Source organism: Protopterus annectens, chromosome 8.part1 (genome assembly GCF_019279795.1).
Source record: "Protopterus annectens isolate FY-2018-M chromosome 8.part1, PAN1.0, whole genome shotgun sequence".
Lineage (NCBI taxonomy): Eukaryota > Metazoa > Chordata > Ceratodontiformes > Protopteridae > Protopterus > Protopterus annectens.
Genome location: NC_056742.1, coordinates 481712498 through 481730298, shown reverse-complemented (window position 1 = coordinate 481730298; position 17801 = coordinate 481712498).

Genomic DNA, 17801 nt, shown 5'->3' with positions numbered 1-17801 from the left:
CAGGGGTACGTAGCCCACCAACTAGCAGTGTGAAGTTAAGTTTTTGTTGTGATTTTTGTTTTATTCCATGGTCGACAGTTCGAATGTTGATTATACAGTCTCGGCCATATGGACTTCGACATTTTGAAATGTCGACCATGTGAAGTAGATCCATATATGTATATATATATATATATATATATATATATATATATATATATATATATCTATATATATATATATATATATATATATATATGTATATATATATATATATATATATATATATATATATATATATATATATCTATATGGGTCTACTGTTACAGTTGGTCGAAAATGATTTCAGGCAGCCCACTTCACCGAAAATGCATTTTAGTGAAAAATCCATTTGATCGAATTCCATTTGGTCAAAAATGGAATATAGCCCCTGCCCCACTGCAGTGCGACCCTGGAGTGAAAATATAAAGTAAGGAGGGTATGGGGGCACAGCCCCCCACATTGGGGGGTGTGGGGAGCATAGCCTCCCACATAATTGCAGTGTATCCATTAAAAATACATTGAAACATATAACATCAGTAAAAACTAGTTGCAAAATATGGGGGGCTTCGCCCCCACCCCCCCTTACTCTATATTCTCACTCCAGGATTGCACTGCAGTGAGGCAGGGGCTATATTCCATCTACGACCAAATGAAATTCGACCAAATAAGCTTTCAATCAAATGAGCTTTCAGTGAAGTGGGCTGCCTGAAATCATTTTCAACCAAATATAATTCGACCAAAAGCAGTAGACCCATATATATATATATATATATATATATATATATATATATATATATATATATATATATATATAGGTCTACTTCAGTAGACCAACTGCTCACTTACCTGACACCCAGTTTCCAGTTGTCGAAGACAACAAGACCAAAACCTTCAGAAGACCGACATTTCATGCGAGGTAAGTAACCTCTTGGCCATCCTGTTGAACTTTACCCCTTATCCCTGCAGTAGTGTGTTCTCGGAGTTGGTATATTAAGTTAGGGGGGGAGTGGGGGCAGAGTCCCCCACATCAGTGGGTTTAGTTTTACTTACTTTAGTTAATTTTATCGGGATGGCCAAGCGGTTACTTTTCTTGCATGAAAAATAGGTCTTTCAGATGTTGGTCTTCTGAAGGTGTCAGTCTTGTCGTCTTGGGCAACTGGTTGTCGGGTAAGTGAGCAGTCGGTCTACTGAAGTAGACACACATACATATATATATATATATATATATATATATATATATATATATACACACACACACACACACACACACACACACACACACACACACACACACACACACACACACACACACATATATGCATACATAACATACCTCCTTACCCCTACCCCTAAAAGATCATCACTTTTGTACATGTCTGATGATTGCTTGTGAGGAAAGTGGAAAAAATGATGATCACAGTAATGTATTCCAGATTGTTGGTCCTAGACAATACACTGCATGTAGGTAAGCTATGGTGACTTTCCGTGCAATGTCTGACTGTGAGGAAAGGCAGGGAAAATTTACCAACTTTTGCTATCCCCTATATAAATTCCCCTATATAAATTACAGAAACCTTCTGAGCACATCACTAAGCAGGGTCAGTTTTAGACCAGGTAAGACCTAGGGCAGATGTTAAAGATGATGACCCCCTACTAGGCTTGTGTCAAAATACCGTTATACAGCTGTCGGTGGAGGTCAACAAGCCCCCAGAAGCTCCAAGCGTCTGCAAGCTTTATGATGTATTTATTATCCTGTTTTTGAAAGATAATTACTTAACTATTTTTGTCTGAAATCCAGAGACATTACGTATGCACCTCAGATATTGTGTGTGTGCATGTCCATATATAAAAACAGTGTCAGCATTCACACACACACACACACACACACACACACACACACACACACACACACACACACACACACACACACACACACACTAGTATCTCATACTGCGTTCTTAGTTGCATGCAAATTTCAGGAACACTATTTCACCTATGGCATCTCCCTGGTTGTTAACAGAAACCAAAGGACCTGCATAACCCCCCCCCCCCCAGGAAGGACAATCTCCACAGACAAGGAGCCACTTCCAAGAACTCTACCAGAGAACCAAGCATTGTAAGATGGCAGCACTACTTGTGGCACTAATGTGACAATGAATGGTTACTTTCATATGCATCCTGATGAGACCTCCAAGATTAGACACTTATTGTTTACAATGCTGAAGGATATGAAGTCTGAAACTCAAATGCCTGTCAATATTTAGTGATTAAAATCCTAAATAATTTACCAGAAAGTCACAAATTTTACAAGGAAGATACCAACATCCGAGGCAAAATATATGCTTAATGGCTGTATAAATTGATATACAACAGCAAGTTGCTTTCATTCATAGCTGGTCTTCTCCAGAAAATAGTTACTAATGCTTGTTTGACTGTGTACTCCACAGATGTGTTATTAATGGTTTCATTAATAATTTTATGTCTCACTCAAACAGTTATTATAACTTGTACTTTAGCTTATTTCATCCAAATACACATTATCCCTGCAAAGACAGAATTATAGCAGCAAGCATCAGATTCATTCATTTCAACCACCGACATTCTTGCCTACTCATAATATGTGGTTTGACTTTACCATTATGAAAAATAGTTGCATTAATGTATTTTTGTCTTACACAAACAGTACTCACAGCTTGTACTCCAGCTTGTGTCACTCAAGTACACATCAGTCCTGCAAAACTAGAATTAGAACTCCAAACAGAAGGGCCATTTGTTTCATTCAAAGACAGCCTCCATACCATTGCCTACCCATAATTCCTGATTTGACTCTGCCATCATTAAAAAAATAATGATTCCATTACTGCACTGTTGTCTCATAGAATAGTACTCGCAAGTTTCATTCCCTCTTCCCTGATCCAAATAAACATTTTAGTTCTACAAATTCATAGAGACACCTATAGTCTTTGCCTAATTATAGTATCTGGTTTGACCCTGCCAGGATAACAAAAATAATGTTTACATTAACATATTTCTATGTCCCAAAAAACAGGGATCATGCCTTGTGTTCCACCTTGGGTCAACTAAATACCCATCAGTCCTGCAAAGCTAGAATTACAACAGTAAACAGCAGGGCCAGTTCTTTTATTCACAGACAGCCCCATCCCTATTTCATATCCATAATATCTGGTTTAACCATGCCAGGATAGAAAATGGTTACATTAAAATTTTTGTCTCACAGAAACAGTAGTCACAGCTTGTATTCCAACCTACTGCACCCAAATATCTTAGTTCTGTAAAACCAGAGAACACCCATACCCATTATATAGCCATAAAATCTTGTTTGACCAAGTCAAGAGAGAAAAAAAATAACAGCTATGTTAATGTATTTTTGTCACAAACAATAGTCGTAACTTTTATTCCAGCGTATGTCATCTAAGTGCACATTAACCCTGCAAAGCTAGAATTACAAGATCAAAGAGCAGGGCCAATTATTCATTCAGCAAGATATTATGGCCAGTCCCCATACCCCTTGCCTGACCAAAATATCCAGTTTGATCCTGCCAATGTAAAAATGGTTACATTAATTTTATTTTTTTATCTCACAGAAATGGTAGTCACATCTTCTATTCCAGCTTACCTTGCCCAAATATAAAATAGTTTTGAAAATTCACAGACAGCCTCTACAGTCATTGTCTAAGCATAGTAACTGGTTTGACCCTGCCAGGATAAATAATAATGGTTTCACTAATGTAGTTTTGTTTCACAGAAACACTAGTCATATCTTGTATTCCAGCTTGCATCATCCAAATATGCATTAGTCCTGCAAAGTTAAAATTACAATAGCAAACAGCAGGGTGAATTGTTCTTTCACAGAAATCCCCATACCTTTTTCATATCATAATATCTGTTTTGACCCTACCAGAATTAAAAATTTAATAATGGTTACACTATTTCTTTTTTGTCTTGCACAGTAATCGCAGCTTGTAGTCCATCTCCCTTCACTGAAATACACATTAGTTGTATAAATCCACAGACAACCAATAACCTTGGCTTAGCCATGGTATCTGGTTTGACTGTGCCAATAGTTGCTGCATTAAACCATTTTTATCACAAACAAGCTTTAATCACAACTAGTATTTCAGCTTATGTCAGCCAAATACACATTAGTTCAGCAAAGCCAACATTATAACAGGAAACAGCAGGGTTAATCATTTAATTCACATATAGCCTCACATACCCATTGTGTACCCATAACTTGCCAAGAATATCCATTTTCACCCTGTTAGGATGAAAACAATGGCTACATTAACATATTTTTGTTCATGCAAACAGCAGTCACAACTTATATCCCATCATGCTTCACTCAAATACACATTAGTCCTGCAAAGTCAGAATTACAGCAACAAACAGTAGGACCAGTCATTTCCTCCACAAACAGTCCTAGTACCCCACCTCCTATACCTCTCGACTATCCAGAATTTTGCTGAATGTCTCATGGTTTTGCTCTATCCCTCATAAAATTATTGCTTTTCTTGTAAATTATTGAGAATTACAGTCAATTAGTGACACCAGATATTAGAGGTCTACACTTCTTATTGTTCAGAAAAATGTATGTTGATACAAAACCTGTTTTTTGAAGTGAATCACAGTAACGCAACAAACTGGCTTTGATTTGGGCCCTTTGTCTTCTCATTAATTTTGACTTTGTCCAAAATAATTGAGTAAAGAAGTTGAGTGGTGTGCCTACTTATAGTATCTGGTTCGATCCAACCATGAATAATTAAAAAAAAAATTACCTGTTACAGTGCAAACCCTGAACTCCGACATTGTGGCCGATTCATTTTCATTTGTTCCACAGTGCCAGCTCATTAACCTATGACCTTTAGGCTGCAGGAACACAGTGAGCTCCTTTTGGCAGTGAGGTATTCTGCTGATTTTTAGTCTTGATTTGGTTAAAGATTTAATGTTAAGCTGCAGCAAAATCAAGACTAAATATTGGCATTTGTTATACTGCCCAAAGTGGAGTAGTTGAGACTTAAGCGTCCAGCTGCTAAAATCATTAATGGGGCAGCTTCACCTCCCCTCACCCCTCCAGTAATCAGGGACTGCATGTTTTGTTTGAACACTGGACTCTTGTAGTTTCAATTTTTCATTATTTGAAGCACTGATGCTTTTGTACCATTTGTTTTGTTGCAGAAAATTGATTTACTAAGATTAAAAATTAACTGAAGCTATAACCATCGTGAAAATATCATATTTGTAACTTAGTAGAGAAATCACAAGATTTGTGTTTCCAGATTACCACTAGGGTTACCACCTGTCCCACTTTGCGAGGGAGAGTCCCTCTTTGGGCAGTTGTGACCTGACAAAAAATATTAAAAATGGCAAATGTCCTGAGATTGTCGGACAAAATTATGTCACATATTTTATGTAATAGTTGCATAAAATAATTATTTCTGTATCTAAAATACCTAAATATTACAAGAAACAGAATAATCAACTAAACTGCTACAAGAATAAGCTTTTATCTAGGCAAAAAAGTAAAGTTCTATCCTTTGTACTGACCGTGGGTATGTGTCGGCCTGTAAAATCTGATGTGTGTCCTGAAAATGGCCCACTTTGGCCATTTGAAAAGGTGGCAACTCTAATTAACACATCTGTGAATGTTAAGTGACAGCAGAGAAGTCACGACATTCATGTGCTTCCTGAGATGTGTTTATATGATTTTTAATGTATTTAAATTACTTACCTACAGTAACTCATGTTCATGCTTTATAAATAAGGAAGGATTAAACATGTCATTCTAAATGTAGACCATTACTTGATCAAATAATAGACTATAACATTTTTCTGAAATAGGTTTTCTCAAGATGACTAGAATGATGAAAACTTGCATCTGTTTTCTTATATTGTTTGACATTATAATGTGCTTCTCTAGCTGTTTGTGAATAACATTGTACTGTTACCAAATGAACATCTTAAGCAAGAAAAGGTAGTGAGAGATTTTTTTTTTGGTGGGGCTTCTGATTAGATTTGGACAGAGTGCAGTTAAAAGTATAACGTGTTAAGAAAAGGCAGTTGAATGCTGTGGTGCATCTGAAGATGGCTGGACCTTACATATTTAAATAAAACACCTACAGAAGTGGTTATGCTTGTAAGGTTACTGCAATTCTGGAAGAACATTTATACTGACTCCACTGCTCTTCATGTACTTGCATTCAAGTATTTATTTCAACTTCATCCGATAAGGACAAGTACATCGGTAGTGCTTAACATTAATTAGTATCATTAATTAGTATGCAGCACATTGTTAATGTAGCTGGAAGGTTAGATAGACAATTTTTTCTCCCAAGTATTAGATTCAGGGTGTATCAATAGTAATTCTAACAATACTAGTAATTGCAGGCACTGTGCTGTAGAACTAAGGGGTGCTTCCCTCATACCAGATACTGGATAAATGTGAAATGAGGAATACGTATAATGCAATGTTAGTTGCAGAGCCATAGATTGCTTATCTAGTGTGCGGTGCTGGTCCCCAATCTGGTACCCCCCCCTCAGGTCTTCTGTGGAGAAAAAGTTAGCAAGTAAATAAAAAAATAAAAAGTCTGCTCCCCTACTCTTGTTCTGCAGTCCAGATCCCTGTCCCCTCAGCTCTTCAATTTACCACACATAAAGCACTGAAATAAGAATGCAGGAGCTACACATCCTAATCTCAGCCCCAAACACCCTGCACCCAGGACAACTTCCCCCTCCCATTCTCCCTTTCCTATGCTTTTTCTTAGCACTTGAGAACTACTAAGCGAGGTATGTAAAAGTGAAAGAATGTAAGTATTTTCAGTTATAAGGACAGGACCTTTACCAGTACCAGGACAGGACCAGAATTAATATGGTGAAGTTTTTAGGTTGTTGGAGAATTTTTTTTTTTTAAATTCTAAGGTCTGGGGGGGGAGGGGGCTGAATGGCTAACTGAAAGCAGCAGTAGAGACATGAAAAAATATTCTTTTTTTCTTCAAAATATAAAATCTTATAGATAAAGGACTAATTTACATAATTAGAAACTTTGGTGAAGTTTTACAAATAATTTCCTCTCAAAAAGCTTGGAGATATATTCACTTGTTAAAATGAGCATCTCTGGGAATTCTCACCAGGATGCTGCCTTAAAGAAAGAACTACAACAGAGGACATCTACCCTGCAGGACTTGTCTTTGAAGATGGATGATTTTAAAGAGAACCTAGAAAATCTTAAAACAAGCAGTCAAAAACAGGCTGACACCCTCAAGGAAATGTTACAACAACACCAGACAAGGATAACAGGAATAGAGGTTTCTCTAAATGACTTAGAAAGTAGACTTAAGGAAGAGGAAACACAGAAAGAACTGCCTCTTAAACAAAACACTTAGTTGGTTATTAAATTAGATGACTTGGAAAACAGGGAGAGGAGAAATAACATCAGGATTTTTGGATTACTTGAAAACACAGAAGGTGAGGATATTATTTCCTTTTTATCAAGCTGGATCCCTGACTTTTTAAATTTAAAAGAACTATCCTTTGGCATTGAAAGGGTGCACAGAGCTCTTGGGAAACCTGCCACTAACTCAAACTCTCCTCCTAGGTCAATAATTATCAAATTTCTTTTATACTTGGACAAGGAACTCATTTTAAGATCTGCTTGGAGGAAGGCACCTCTAAAATATAAACAGAGCCTGATAAGATTTGATAACGACTATTCATCTAGAATAATGGAACAAAGGAAAAAAGTGTGGCCAATGATAAAGTTTCTGAAACAAAATAACATCAGGGCACAACTTGCATATCCAGCTAAGATAAGAATACTGCATGCCAATGAGATGAGGACTTTTATTGACTTAGAGGAAGTCTCGTAATTTATTAAAACTAATAATGTGATTACTTTACCTAAAGCTATGGATTGGATGTCACCTTCTATCAAGAGAACAAAAGAAACAAATGTCTGGACAGACATCAAAATGAAAAAGCAAAAGACTGACACTGTTACAGCCAAATCTCTCAAGCATCTACTGTGATATGAATTGTTTTAACATTACTTTAAAGGACCAATTTTACTGCTTGGAATTTTAAAACAAAGGTATCTAACTACTGGAATCTTTATATTTTTTGAAAATAGATGACACGTGAGAGTTTTTACATTATCTCAGGTATGTAAAACAGGGTACTTTTCTTTTACAAAAGGAGGGTTGTATAGCACATAAAATATTTATACTGTAAATCAAAATACATAGTATATATGTATTTTCTCTTAATTTCCTCTTGTCTTTCTCTCTCTTCTCTCTTTTCTCATTATTTATTTTAACTGCATCTTGTCTCCCTTTCTAAATTCTCTCCTATTTACTATACTAATATAGTCTGTATATATTTAATGACTCACTATCTAAACATAAATAAATAATGGTCTAAAATAATCTAGTTTTAAGGTATACTAATTGGAATAGTGAACTTAATTAATTGTTATTACAATATTTATTAGATTAATGATAGTCACTGCTTATTGGGACTGGAGACATGTTCATGATTAACTCTGAAATGTTCCATTCATGTCCATGTGTCCTTTGAATTATTTCCTTTTAGTATTAACAAATATATAAAAAAGGAGGGAAAAATGTACTGTTGGTTAAGAGAAGTGAAGCTTTCTTCACATTATATTTGGGTGGAAAAATTGAAATGCTTTACACTTTTAGTTAAAATAGCTTATTGTTAACTTTTTGCTTTATCAGAAAATTTAAAGAGCTGGGAAATTATTTCTAATTTGTCTTTATAATGTTTACTAAAGTGATGTTAGTCACTGACTTGTTTAATGGATTGCAAGTCATGTACAAGACGAACTACTGAATGTTATTTCTGTTTACCTATGTTTGCTGAATTTCTTTTATTAGTACTGATTTAAAACAAGGGAAAGAAAGGGTAGGGACATCTCTGTTTTTGGTCAAGGGAGGAGAGGCTTAAGAGTATTCTAACTGCCCAATAACGCTCTAAGATGCTCTAAATACTATTTGATTGATACTTACCTAAGGTAAGTCTTGATTACCACATGGGTACCTTCACATTCATTCTAGACCTGATGTGATTACCCATTCTGGAAGCAGGAGGTGCTCTATGCAGGGTGAGACTTGTCAGGGTGATCATAGTTCATTCTTAGACTCTGCTTTGTAAATTTGTAAATATGTAAAAGCACTGCACACTAGAATGTAGGGTGCCTCTACTCACAGTCAGGATACCACTGAAAAGCCATGTCTTTTCATAAGTGTCAGTTGAAGTTGGTGAGCTGAAGAGTGGGAAAGTAAAGGAAGACAGTACACCTACAGTAAATTCATATTTCATTGGTAATCACTCATTGCCTCCTGTAGAGTCCTTTTAGTCAAATTATTTTAGTAATAATCTATTTGTTGTTGGCTTATTTAGTGTATGCTCCTCTGTTGCATTTAATTTATCCAAAATGATATATCTGACATGTTTGGGATCTCTTAAGGGTAACTAAATATTGGATATTTTCTAAGTCAACATAATAATTGTTTACACTACTAACATTCCATCCTGATATATAAAATGCTATAGAACAATAATAGAATAATATAGAATTTCATATCTCTTTTAAGAAAATTCTCCATATAATAATTTAACATATGGAGCTCAGTTGATATTGTTGGTTAAAGGTATGAGTGATAATCCAATAGATCTATCTTTATCTATTGGATTAGGAATGACTTTCATTCCATGTTTAATGGGAAATTCATATTTACTTGTATTTGATACTTTAAAATTAATGTGTTATAGAAGTATTTTTTTAAAGCCTGACCAGAATTTTACCCTACTTGTATTTAAAGAAGAAAGAACATTAAATTACACTCCCAAGTTTACACACATAAAAATAACATTCAATGTTATCAGAGAATATGGTATAACTACTATAATCAAAATATATTAAAAAAAAAAAAGCAAAATGTTTCTTCCAACAATAACTTGAAATGGATTTAACATTCTTATCATTAAATACTAATGGCTTAAATATTGCAAATAAAAGATCAACCTTACTAAAATATGTAAATCTAAATAAGACACAAGTAGCATTTCACCAGGAAATGCATTTTAAGACTAATGATAGCTTTATTTGGAACCCTAAGGAATATATAGTCTTATCTCAATCCTACTATAGAACAAAGACAAAAAGAGTATCAATTCTCTGGAAGAAAAACATAATCACTCCAAAAGTTATTTATAAATATGAAGACAAAGAAGGTCTACTAGCATTTGTTATAATTAAATTTAATAACAGAATATGGACCTTAGCTAATCTATATTGGTTCCCAGGAATTGGAGCAGGAATGGTTAAAAACACCTAGGTTTTATTTCCAACAATTATAAAAGAAATCTTATACTGGGAGGAGACTTTAATTGTACCTTAGAAGCTTCTGAAGCACCAAGAAGTCTTTTCACATAGCAATGATTTCAAAATCCTTAAAAAGATGGATTGATTAATTTCATTTAATAGACACTTTTAAAGTAAAAGATTATAAATCCTTATTATTTTCCCATAAAGAACATAGATTTGGAACACAAACCAGAATAGACAAAGTATTCGTAGTTCAAGATTTACAAACAAAAATCCTCAACTTCTAAATAGTTCCATGCCCCTTATCAGATCATGACTCTCTGATAATGAAGCTCCAAATAGAGTTTAAACCATTAATCTTCTCAACTAGAATTCCATTATATATCTCGAAAATTAAAGAATTCAGACCCTGGATGTTGTCAGAACTGTAATTATTTCTTGAAATTAACAACAAAACAGAAATCAGTAGAGTCATGGTTTGGGACTCATTAAAAGTGTATTTATTTGGTAAGCTGGTACAAAAACAAAGTTAGAGAATGGGAATCTGAATCATTAGACTTGCAAACCAGACTCTTGACAGCAAAATCTAAAAACATATCAGAATTGTCCAGAAGTCAAAAAAGAAATAGAGGAATTAAATAAACAATATAATGAAATTCTAACACACAAAACTTGTCTAGCCTTGGAAAAATTAAAAATAAACTCATTAGCCACCTCCCCCAGATATCTACATAACTTATCTACAAGAATTAAAATGCAATCTAAAGCAAATAACATTAGTAGTATATATCATGAAAAGAAATGGAAAAAAGTATCAGATATAGGAGACATCCTTGAGGCATTTTGGTTCCATTATATGAACACTTCAAAAAAGAACTATTTAGATACCAACCAAATAAACTTAGATACACACCTTATCAATATAAAAAAAAATCCAGAAAACATAAAACTAGACCTACAAAAACCTATATCCCCCAAATAAATTGTTGACAAGATAAAATAAAGTAATTCTAACAAATCTCCAGGGATAGATGGTATAATTACAGAAATTTACAAACTCTTTCCTTCAACAGTAATCTCCCTTTTTCATAAAACTTTGTTAGAAGTCCAGTCAGAAGCAAAAAATACCACCCTCATGGAAATATTCTCTCATAACACCAATTCTAAAAGTTAATGAACCATCAGACCTTTGCACCTTATACAGACCTATATGATTACTGAATAATGATTACAAAATATTCATGTCAATCCTAGCTAACAGAATAAAAATCCCACTTTCAAAGACAATTAATAATGATCAAACTGGATTTTTATATAACAGGCACACACATGATATTATTAAAAGGATACTTACTCTTACAGATTATGTGAATAAAGAAGATAGAGAAACACTTGTAATCGGATTAGACACAGAAAAAGCCTTTGATTCCCTCAAATGGGAATATATATTTAAAACTTTAGCATTATTTGAATTTCCTCCACCCTTCATTTTATTACTAACAAATGGGTTCCTATTACGTTATCGACGTTCTGAAACTTCGAACACCATAAAGTCGAACCCTTATGTTCGAAGTTTCAGAACTTTGATAACACTAAAAAGAAAAACAAAAAAACAAAAATCAATAAATAAATTATTGCAAGCCCCCCTGCACCCACCACATGGGGGGCTGCACCCCCACCCCCGCTCTTTAAATATACCAACTCCGAGATCGCACTACAGTGTGGTAAAGGGAAATCTTTCCTTTCTGAACTGTGTTGCGATCTCGGAGTTGGTATATTTAAAGAGTGTGGAGTTTGGGAGGTGCAGGGGGAGTTGCCCTCCTCTTGCAACAGTTAGGTAGGTTATAGGGTTTCTATTTATTTAATTTTTTATGTTTGAATACTTGAAACTTTGAACATCTGAGTTCGATGTTCTCAGGTTAGAAGTTTCAAGTATTCGACAACGTAATGGGAACCCCTAAAAACATGTATATTAATAACTTAGCCTACATTCAATTAGGTCCTTTCACTTAGAATCTATCCACATAACGAAAGGTACTAAACAAGGATGTCCCCTTTCTCCTATTTTATTTGCTTTGGTTCTAGAAATACTTGCAGAAATAATACGCTATAATCCAAGAAGAAGAGAAATAGAAGTCTATGACCAGTATATATCTAAAATAATGCTTTTTGCTGATAATATTTTAATAACCCTATCAAACTCCAGAGAGTCATTAGGAGAGCTATAAGAAGTAATAGAGAAATTTTATAAGATTTCAGGTCTACACTTTAATAGATCAAAATCAACATTTATATTTTTAAATAAAAAACGAACTACAAGTTACAGATAAATCTATCATCGGAAAACAAGAACTTATGCTAAATTATTTAGGAATAGTGTTGTGCAAAAATATAAATGAAACAATATTAATAAATTATAAAAACATTATTGAAACAATAAAAAAAAAATATATATATTTATATATATATATATATATATATATATATATATAAAAGTGGAACAAAATTATATTAACTTTTGAAGACAGATTGCAATTAATAAAAATGGTCTTATTGCCAAAAATACTATATGTAGCATTAGCAATACAGTTAATTCCTGAAAGATGCATTCTTAAAGAAATAAACTCATGTTTAATAAAATGTTTATGCTATCCCAAAAAGAATAGAGTAGCTCTAACTCACGATATTAGACCCTGGAAACAAGGAGGATTGAACTTCCCAGAAATAGAAACATATATAAAATCATCTGTGCTTAAAACTACAATAGACTAGATAAACCCAAATTATTTTGCCAACTGGAAAGAATTAACAATGGCTATATTAACAAATTAATTTAATCTGTTAAAAAAAATTTAATAGTAGACAAATCAAATAAACCCTGGTACATACTATGCATAAGTATGAAATATAATATAACAAAACCTCCTAAAACAACACTGATTAATCATTACATCAATTCCTTTAGGAAACTTATCAATGCAAACATAGATCTAAAACTTTGGTTTGACCTTTTAACCCCATTTACCTTAACTAAGAACTTTAATCACAAAATATATAGGGAAACAATAACCTCCTGGGAACAAAATGGACTCTTATACTGGTTTCAATGTTTAAATAAATTAAATGTTTTAGATATACATATGAAAAAAACTGCTTACAATATTCCAACTTTGGACTGGTTAACCTTACAAAACATTCTAATGTGCACTCAAGATTTATGCAGATTAATACTTCCTCATTTAAAGATATTCCAAATCTATTAAGTTTTCTGCATGGATTTATATATAATAGTTGTGAAAAGAAAAATTCCATTTCAAATCTATATAAAGAGTTAATAACATATAAAACAATTCCCAAACCATCACACTGGCAGTTCTTAACAAAAGGTCAGTCATTGCAGTTAACAGAAGAAATTAAAACTAACATCTTACTATCAGTTAATTACACCTCTAACACACAGTACTGGAAAATATTTAACTGGAAATACTTACATCGAGCATTTTTAACACCAGATAGAATTAAAAAGCTCAGTACTACTACAAATGTTTTTTGCTGGAGGTGTGAAAAGTCAAATAAAGCAGACTGGATTCATATTTTTATGAATGTAATAAAATTAAATCATATTGGAATGGAATCAATCATTTTTTACAAGCTTTATTTAATGAATCCTTTACCTTAACTAAAGCATTGATTATACTAAATGTAAATGAAGGTCACTACCTGAATAAGACAAATGTATTTGTTATGGACAATACTTGCTATATCTAGGAAATGTGTAACCAGAGATGGAATTCAAATACACCCCTGACCTTGGAAGAATTCTACACTTTACTGAAGACAACTGTATCGATGGAAATAAAAATCAAAGAACTACGAATCTATCCCAGGCCGTTGATAAATAATCCTTGGAAGAAAGTTATATATTTGTTGGACACTCTGCAATAATCAATATTGTATCTCTGATAACTGATCTGTTAATTCTATATTTAATAACATACAGTGTATATAACTGAAAGTCAGGCTATTGCAAATAGTGTATATAGTTGTTTAAAATGATATTTAAAAATATTATGTAAATGTTATTTTAACTGAAAATAAAACATTTTTTGAGGAAAACAATTCTAAGGTCTAATGGAAATGAATTCCATAAGATGGTTACATATCCTCTGTATCTTGATTCACATTGCTGGTAGTTTGATTTGTTTATTTGTAGGAAGTTATGGGTTTCTGAAGGAAGATTTCTTATTGAAATATATTTACTGAGTACAATTGATAAGGACAGGAATTTGTTAGGTGTAACTAGAACCACATATGCAGTTGTTAATTGATATAATGTCAGTAAGTGATGCAGTTTAGTTTTTATAAGGCAGTACAGTCATGAGTAGGATATTTAAACCAAATTTGACAATTTTACTGTATGTGTCCCTGTTTATGTTAGTTAGAATAGAGAAGGTATGAAGTAGTGTTGGGAGAAGCAGAGACTGAGCTGTATTTAACCGAGCAGTGTTATGAGTGGTTTGGATTTCTAGAGCATGCCTGTTTTTTGTTGGTTCTAGTGCTGACAGAGTCAATGTGTTTATCAATACTGTGACCTATGATTACTCCAAACAATTTGGCATTGTAGATTCATATGTTCATAAGTACTTACTAGGCTATTGATTTGTGAGGATCTTAAGAACCTTATTCGGTACTTATGTATTATCGCAACCACATTTCTAACCCTGTGCAGTTCCTGATGTTATTATAAACGGCCTTTATACTAAACTAAAAAGGGGTGTGTGAAGTCCAAATCAGTTTTGTATCACCTTGGCTCTGATAGAGGAACTGGAATAACAGCCAAATTCCTCTTCTTTGGTAGCGTTCTTTACCACAGTAACTTCCAGTCAAATAAAATGAATAGTGAAGAATAAAGAATGCGGCGTTTACTACATCAACAAGCACAGATTCTTTCAGAGTGCAATGTAATTATTGTGCTTACTGTTACTGAATAGTCATGTAAGCAAACTGATTACCAGCAAAATATAAACCATTCAAAGGCATACAAACAAGATGTGCATTTTAGTCTGTGTTGAGGTGAAGTGTGTTACAGAGGCTCACAGTGCTATAAATAACAAAACATAATTTAAAAAGAACATATGAGTGCATGTCAAAAAAATAACAGATTGCACACCTTACTTCAGCCCTACATGAAGTCAAACCAAAAGAATATGGTTACAAATGCACATGTGACGAAGCACATGAATCAGAAGCCTGAATAGCTGCTGTTAGTGGCAACCTGCTACTGTATGCCTTAACAAATGTTTCCATTCAGTCATGGCGCTAAAGGACATTACCCAGGAAGAGTAATTTTCCTAATATTCCTGGTATGGTTTCAGAAGCTATGTGATAAATAACTAATTTGGAGTTTACACACCTCATTTCATTGTAATATAAAATAGTATCGCTATAACTTCACCAGTTACGGAGACTTTGAAATCTGGTTGTGATAATGCGTAAGTACCCCTTATTCTTACATTCCCTTGGTAGTTTTTAGCCATTATATTTTGTGTATGAATAACTTAGAGGTGGACAGAGCAAGAACATATTGAGACATTTACTTGTTGCCCCTATAAAACCAGGGACATAGATGCTAAATCAAGGATGAATTTGTAGTTTCCAATCCGTTCATCCAAATTACATTTGAACAGAGTAAAAGAAGTGCTTCACTTTACATGGAAAGGTCAACGTTTCCACAGAGGAGGTATTCTTTGTTATATATAACTATTTCCCCAACATGTTCTGTTTTTGTTGCAAATGAGATTGAGATCCCTTGAGCAGGTGTTCATGCTACCATTGGACTTGTGATTATGTAATAGGTCTGACAGGATAGGATCTGTTGAGGATCTATATGCAAGGCAGAGGTCACCTTTTAGTAACTTGTATTATACTGAGTAGAGGACAAGGCTTTAAGATGGTGTGCATAGTTTTTGTGATTTAAGCCCTTATTTATTTATTTTTTTTAGGGAAAAAGCATGATCACTCCAGCTGTCACAAGTGTTTGGACAGGCACATACCAAATGAGGCATTATATGCAATCACTGGCCTAATGAGGGCTGAGTACAATGGAATGATGACATCCTTGGGGCTGGATACCATACCTTTAGATGTAAGCTGTGCAAAGAAAAAACCTTCCTTACTATAACAGATATGTGATGACCAAAGGACAGCTCATTGTTGACAAAGGTTCCCAAATCCCTGACTACAGGATCACCTTTCAAGGGCGCTTTGTCAATATGATAGTTACAAGGCGATTCATGCTTGCCAAATGGTATTATTATAAATTTCTTGGCATTTAGTTTTACTCCATGGTTTCGACACCAGTTATTGGTCTGAGAAAGGCCTTCTTAGAGGATTTTGGTATCCAGTATTGAGTTTATGAAGACAACAAATTTACAGCCATCTGCAAACTTGCTGATTTATTCAATTTTTAAGTTTCAGTTTTAGGAGTTTGAGACTTCTCCCAAATAAATTAAAAATTTAGTTTTGTCAGCATTTACTTGCATCTTTTGGCTTTTCCCAGTTAGGGGTCGCCACAGCGGAACTCCGGTCCGCTAATGATTGTCAGTAGATTTTTACATACTGAGTTGCCAGCCCTGATGCACAACCTTCAACAGAGGTACACCCATTCATGCATGTCTCCACACAGAAGACGCTTTCGCTGAGAATCGAACAGGACAACGTCTTACTGTGAGGCAACAATGCTACCGCAGCACCACCACCGCAGGTTTTGTCAGCATTTAGTAAAAGCCATAAATCTTTCATCCAGTCTTCAATACTATGAATGCTACTTTGAGTGACAAGTTGTAATTGTGGGAGGGGGTTTGATAAGTAGGTCAGGGTAGAGTCATCAGTGTATTGATCTGGCGAGGTGTTGGCTCTTTACCACTGTCAGGTATAATAAAAAATGATACTGATGTTTTTTGGTGGTCAAACATTGAGAAATGGAAAAACTGAATCTATCATCCACATCACACCTTAAAAAGTGCTGAGTAAGCTGTAAGCTGACATGTTCCCCCAGGTTTAAACCTCAGTCATAGTTTGGTTTTGTTATACTGCCTTTAGGCTTCACTCCAAAGACTATTGCAGGACAAGGAATTATTATTAACTCAATCAGTAAATTCACCAACATTCACACACTTGCTTCCTTTGTTTCTGAAATGCATTGACATAAAATATCAGGCCTAATTGTTAATGCTAAACCACTGAACCTGGCTGAGTGGAAATCCTAGTTAGTTTTAGGGGAAAGACCTTTTTCTATTTCATCAAAGTGAGGCAAATCATATTAAAAGATACGTCAAAAGGAAAATGGTAGAACAAAAAAAAAAATCTAATTGTATTGTCGATAGAAAGAGACACAGAGAAAGAGAGAGAAATTAAA